At 33.6% G+C, this 6,947-nt stretch overlaps 1 long non-coding RNA gene across 1 annotated transcript; it reads left to right on the top strand.

Moving 5' to 3' along the window:
* The first annotated feature begins 491 nt into the window (after positions 1-491).
* On the top strand, positions 492-5,872 carry LOC145806691 (uncharacterized). Its single transcript, XR_014350121.1, has 3 exons — positions 492-828; positions 3,233-3,385; positions 5,459-5,872. It is a non-coding gene; the product is annotated as an uncharacterized LOC145806691 (long non-coding RNA).
* The last annotated feature ends 1,075 nt before the right edge of the window (positions 5,873-6,947 follow it).

Raw genomic sequence — 6,947 nt, 5'->3', positions numbered from 1 at the left:
CAGTGGAGCCCACATTTAGAATGTACCTATGCCTCCACATTATTTTTGTTCATATTTTTTCATGCCTGTATTTTTGGTTCCCAGTAGTACCACTACAACAAAATACACATTCGGCGACCAAAATTAGCGACCAAAAAAAATTTCGTCGCCAAAGGTTATGAAATTGGCGACCAACTAATTTTTTTAGTCGCCAAAAGTAAAATATTTAGCTACTAAATTTTTTTAGTCGGGGCATATTGGTTTTTGGCGACTAAAAAAAATTTTCGTCGCTAAAAATGCTAGAATTGGCGACTAAAAAAAATTTTAGTCGCCGTATATTAAGTTTTGGCTACTAAAATCATTTTGTCGCCAAAAGAAAAATAAAAAATTAATTTTTTACCTTTGGCGACCAAAAATTTGGTCGCCAAACGTTTATTTTCAGCGACAAAAAAGAATCTTAGTCGCTGTATGTTAACTTTTGGCTACTAAACCATTTAGTCGCCGATTAAAAATTAAAAAATTATTTTTTTACTTTTGGCGACCAAAATTTTGGTCGCCAAAAATGAATTTTTTTTTTATTTGGCGACCAAAAATATATTTAGTCGCGAAAGGTTGAAATTTTTGTTTGAGAGGGAAACAAATTATTTTTGGCGCCCGATCTATTTAGACTCTGTTCTGTCTCTCACACACACAGACACACGACCAAAAATATATTTACCCTCACCATCCCTGCTAACAGTTACCATCGAACTTCCACCACTGACATCGCTGCTCTCGCTACCGCCGCTCACCATCGCGGCTCTCGCCACCGTCGCTCACCATCGCGGCCCCCCTCCCAGCCATATTCAGGTTTCTCTCTCTCTCTCTCTCTCTCTCTCTCTCTCTCTCTCTTCCTCTATTTCCCCATTTCACCATCTCGGATCTAGGGTTTTATTAGGTAGATAGCAATTGATTTAAGGTACTGAACAATTTAAGAATATTATTAGTAGGTAAGTTAATGGAAAATTTTAGGACTCAATTCCGTGAAGTCCTCTTCGCTTGATAGGATTGAAATTTGCTCTGTATTCTACATATGGGTTTTGACTTTTTTATTATTTTTTGAGTTTTATATTTCAAATCCTACTCAATTTTAGCAAATGGGTTTCAATTTGATTTGTTTTTTTATTATAAAAAAAATGGCCTTGCTTTGATTTGGTGGGGGTAGTGATTTTTGTGATCCTAATAGCTATTCGTGCTCATGATTGAATGATTTTGAGTTTTTTATGCATAACAAAAGCTTGAGTCACTGTGAAATCTCATCCTCCTTTTTGTTTTCTGAATTTGAATTTGAGGTCTTAACTCTGTGTAAGTATTTACCTTCACAGAGATGTATGAATTTGAATAATAAAGAAAGGGAAAAAAAAAGTATTACTTATTATGGACCTCCTAGTTACACTGCTCTGTTTGTTCTCCAAGAATGCGACAGTCATCAAAGTAAGGCTGATTTCTGCAATGATTTATATAGATGCAAGATACTTAAGTTTGATAAGGAATTTGTGAATTGTCTTCTTCATCATTGTCATTGATCTACAACTCAGGAGTTTTGGATCTTTCTTTTTTCTATGTTGAGAATCTCATCAGTCATGCTGATCAACATTGACTTGTTGTCAAACCAATATAGCCTCCTTATTTACTGAGCTTTTTTACTTTGATAATCCTGGACAAAATTAATTTGGTCAGAAATAGACAGTTGATGGTTTGTGGCTGTTATGCTGGAAAATGGAAACCAGTTGAGCTTTCAAGTTCTTAATGTACTTACACTCAAAGGAGTATTTAATTAGGATACAATAACTCTATGCATTGTAGCTTCCCCTGTACGAAGTTGTTCCTATGTTTTTCATTTGGGAGTGGCCACTAGGGCAGTTACCTACCTACCTTGGGTTTGTTGAATAATAAAATGATATGTTGAATAATTGAACTGTAAGATTTTGATTGTATTTGGTCCTAGTTATTATAAGACTTCAATTGGTAAATCACAATAAACAACTTGGACAGCTGAACTTCCCATTGCTTAAGAGGAAGAAAAAAAATCTGCAGGAAACACAGGACTAAAAATTATAGGCAGTTTTGTCACAATTTGGTGGCATAACAATAGCACCTACCTGTTGTCATATATATTTTTTCTTATATGAAGGATTTTTGATAGGTGGTGCTTACATATTCCCATTATGGATCGAACACCATTTACAGGTTTCTGTCCCTCTTAATAAAGCAGTCATAAAAAAAGTGACCAAATTCAGGTGCATCTGGACATCCATTGGGAACTGGATATTTACATTTTTGTGCTCCCATAGTTTGGAGTGGATTTTACTTTGGTCCTTATAGTTTTAATTGTAATGTATTGAACTTCATATTTTTTAATTGGTTTCAATTAGGTCCAACTGTTAATTGTTGTTAGCGATTTGGATGCAAAAATGCATGTCAATATCAAATAACTTTCTTTGATCATGTGAAGCTCTCATGAATCTCACGTGGATCACATGGAATTGACGTGGAACTCAAGTGTATTTAATTCTTGTCTAAATTCTTAAGATGAAGTTGACAATTAAACTTAATATACACAACAATGTGTCATACTTGAAACTATGAACACTAAACGTTTTGATGGGACCGTGGACATAATCTTCTTCGAGGATGCCTTGCACTTGCAGTTGCTGCTCATAATCCTGATATTGATTTTGTCAAACCCAGGTGGGAAGCTTGTTTCTTGCTATTAATCATGTTGATGGGACCGTGGATTGAATGGTCCCATGCTTGAATCAAGCCCAGTTTAACTCTGGGATTACAAGTTTGATAATTGGCTAAAAATCTCTTGTTATAGCATTTTTCATTCTTGATTTTTCTATCTTCCGTTTTCCTTCATCTTGTGCCCATTGAAATTGTTTCTCTGATTTTTCTGGGCCTTCTGAAATCAAGTCTTTTATTAGAAGTATGTAGTAGATTGCTGCACAAAAAGATTAATGTTTGAGAGTAATTGTCGCTTCATATATACTTTACTACATCATGTTTAGTTTGCCTCAAACATGTGACACAGTTTACACAGCATTCCTTCAAGGCTACAAGAAATGAAACATCTAGTAAATCGATGCATGCACTGAATAAGATGTGCTAGCTAGGAAAAACAATAACTGTATTTTGTTATCTCATAGTAATCATAGTACAGAAATAAAATTGTTGATTGGTGATTTATAAAATTTGATATTTACTGAAACAGGTTCATGAAGGTGTTGTAGAAGATGTAGCATGGCATCTGAGGCATGAATACTTGTTTGGTTCAATTGGGGATGATCAGTATCTGCATATATGGGATCTCCGGACTCCATCAGTCACCAAGCCAATTCAATCTGTAATTGCTCATCAAAGTGAGGTCAGTGTCCAAAGTTTCAGAAGTCTATTGGATGCTTAGATATGCACAGACACATTCATTGAAATGGTTCTACTCATCATACATGTACATAAGTTTGGATGAACTGACACATGGTATAAAAGGTGTAATACTTTCACCTCTTGATGATTTTTTACAGTATCAAATTTTGAGTAGGGATACCCTTTTTCTCCCTCTTGTCATCTTTTCATTTTTCCACCCCTTTTACCATTACCAAATGGAGCAAGGTCTGTTAAATATTGCAGCATGGGTAAGCAATTTAACAGAAAATTAAATTTTCTGGTTGGAAATTAAACCTGGCTTGAAAATATTTTGTTTAAATTTGAGATAACTATGTAAATTCTTTTGAAGAATAAGTACAAGAACTGCAGTTCATGTTTGGAAAAGGTGTACAAGAGTTCTATCCCCTCATGAACAACTTCTAGCCACAGGTGTACATGCTATGTGTGCAGTTTTATCTTATACCCATTACATATACACACGTGTAAATAAAAAGAAATATAATTGAGAAAGTTTAGAGGTTGTTGCAACATTAACGAGATATTGTTTGGAAATTATGGGTGAGACATGGTTTTGTGGATAAGATTCAGTTTTTTAGTGTTACACAGCCACAGCTTCAAAAAGACTTATACACCAAATTAACATGTTCACTTTATACAATAGTATATATATAATAATGGATGGGATGCTGTGGGTGAGATTATGTTTATTTGGGGTCATGGTGGTGAAGTTGTGTTGGAAAAATCTTTTGATGACATAACACTATCATCTAAACACTTGTTAGGAAAAACGACCTTCCGTTTCTAACAAGTAAATATTTTGTGTTCAAATTATATATTGTGCTTTACAAAATTGTATTCAAATTATTATTATTTTTAGACTGTCAATTTCTATTGCAACACTCTTTCAAAGACATTGGATTTGGTTTCGTAAGATATGCCACCGTAGAAGACTCTGCAGAAGGTATAAAGGGCATGGATGGCAAGGTGAGGTGACTTTAGCGCAAATACTTCATGCACATAAAAACACCCTTGCACAGACAAAAGTAGCTGGAAAATGATGGTTTGGAATTATGTGTCAGGATTACTGTTAAGGAAATGGGTTGCCCTTTAACAAGAATGCCCCCCATTCCCTTCTGTTTTTTATTTTTATTTTTTGAAAATTCCAATTCATTAACAATATTAGGAAGAAACCTTTGGGTCTTGAGACACACCATTGTGCTCAAACAAGAATTCATATTCAACTATGAAAATGAATCCCATGTTTCTGACTGTGTAGTTACCTGTTTGATTCCTCATAAGAAAGTGAAGCACAAGAAGAAAATCAAGTGCTCAAAATTTATTACGAAGTATCTTATGGCACAAATTACTTATGTTAAAATGTTGGATAGCGAGCGTGCTAACAAAGTTCTACTGTTTCTCAAAGTGGTTTAGAGAATATATATATATATATATATGGTAGAATTATTTGAGTTCTAGTATTTTTATTTCTTATGATGACTTCTGGCATGTTGAGTTTTGTGAATTGATTGTTTTTTAGGTTGTGCTGTTTAAAGCTTGAATAATCTGTATGGATTTTGAATTTCCTATGTAAAAGACAATGTACCTTAGGCTGTGCTGTGTAAAGTTTGAATTACTTGTATGGATATTGAATGTTAAACTTTTCTTATGTAAAAGACAAATGTCAATGGTCAACTACACCTTCTGATGGCCTTAGCAAGAACACAAAAGGGAAGAACTATATACCTTTACTAGATAGTGGTCATTGTTCATGTTGTGTTTTGATAATACCCTTGAAATGAGTGATCTTCTAGTGGCAGGAACACGGAAGACGTGTACACTTTTATTAGATGTTGATTATTGTTCACTTTGTGTGATTTAGTGGCCTTGACAATTCATGACATTCAAAATTACTCTTGTTTTTCCCATATCACCAGCACAATACTATATGCATTTTCTATGCCACGGGGCTCCTTCAGCTACTTATTGTTATGATATTGATGATTAATTTATTGGGTATTGAGAATGATGAGTTTTTGTCTTGTTGATTGTGTAGTTTTTGGGTGGATGGGTTATATTCGCAGAGTAGGCTACACCAAGACCACAACTTACTCAGTTCAAGAACAATGCTGGATCACCACCTCCTGGATATGGCTCTCCATATGGTCGTCAATGAATTATTAGTGGAAGAAGCTGGTCATTTTAAAGATATCAGATTGTTTTGACAGCAATTGTGCTTACTCAGTTCTCTATTTTGACTTGCTGAGAGCCGAGTCTAGCCTTATATGAATCTGAGCAGAGATTGAATTGAGAAATATAGACTTGAATTGCTGCATGTTAAGACATTTTTGTGTAGACTATTTGCATCTGCTATTCATGAATATCCTGTGACAATTTATACTAATGAGACTGTATTAAGACACTTCAAATTTATGCATGTTGGGACCTCCTCGGAGCCAGCTTTTCCTTATGTTTCCAGATTTTAACAATTAGATATTAATTTTGTTTAATCCTCTGTTATGTATGGAATTATATTTTTGAGATTGGATTATACTTGATTTGTATAGAATTTTTTTTGGAAATATTAATTTGATGTTAAATATGATTTTTTTTTTTTTTTTTAATGGTTGAAAATGAAATGTGAGTGTGTTGTGGAATGGTTGCTAATTTTATCAGTATATAGATAATTTTATTTATAAAATGGGAAAAAACTTTTGGCTACTAAATATTTGGTAGCTAAAAATAAAAATAAAATGGAGAAAAACTTTTGGCTACTAAATATTTGGTAGCTAAAAATAAAAATAAAATGGAGAAAAACTTTTGGCTACTAAATATTTAGTAGCTAAAATAAAAGTAGACTTTAGGCGACTAAGAATTTAGTAGCTAAAAAAAAAAATGAAAAAAATAAAAAAATGGAAAAAATCCTTTGGCGACTAAAACTTTGGTCGCCATAGATACTTCAAGTTTTGGTGACCAAAGTTTTAGTAGCAGAAAATAAGATTTTTGGTGACTAAATTTTATTTTAGGCGACTAAAAAAATTAGTCGCCATTTATAGGACTTTTGGCGACCAAAAAAAATTTAGTCGCCAATACCTTCCCCGACAAGTTGTCCACGACCAGTCTAGCGACCAAACTATTTAGTCGGGCAAATCATTTGGCGACTAAAAATTGTACTTTTGGCGACTAAAAATTTAGTCGCCAAATGTGTATTTTGTTGTAGTGTACTTTGGGAACATCTATTTATCTCTCTTTTACTAATTAATTTTTTTTCTCACCATGGAGTGCTATATAAATGAAGTTATCAATGGCTACATTGAAAGGAAAAAAAAATTAGGTTGGTGAATTTCTCATTCTGTCATTTACATATTGGTCACAAACCTACTTTAGTTAACATGGGATTTAACTTTTAAATTACATCCTATCCTTTCTTTTTACATAGCTTTGGAATTAGTTATGTAATAAATTAGGAAGAATTTTTTTTATTTTTACACAGCAATACCCTCTGTGAATTTCTGCAGGCCCATCAAAATCATGAAAGTAGGTAA

The sequence above is a fragment of the Camellia sinensis genome, chromosome 14 (assembly GCF_055761805.1).
Source record: "Camellia sinensis isolate YWXY chromosome 14, ASM5576180v1, whole genome shotgun sequence".
Lineage (NCBI taxonomy): Eukaryota > Viridiplantae > Streptophyta > Magnoliopsida > Ericales > Theaceae > Camellia > Camellia sinensis.
Note: the sequence above shows the minus strand (reverse complement) of the source record. Positions and strands in the feature narration are given on the sequence as shown.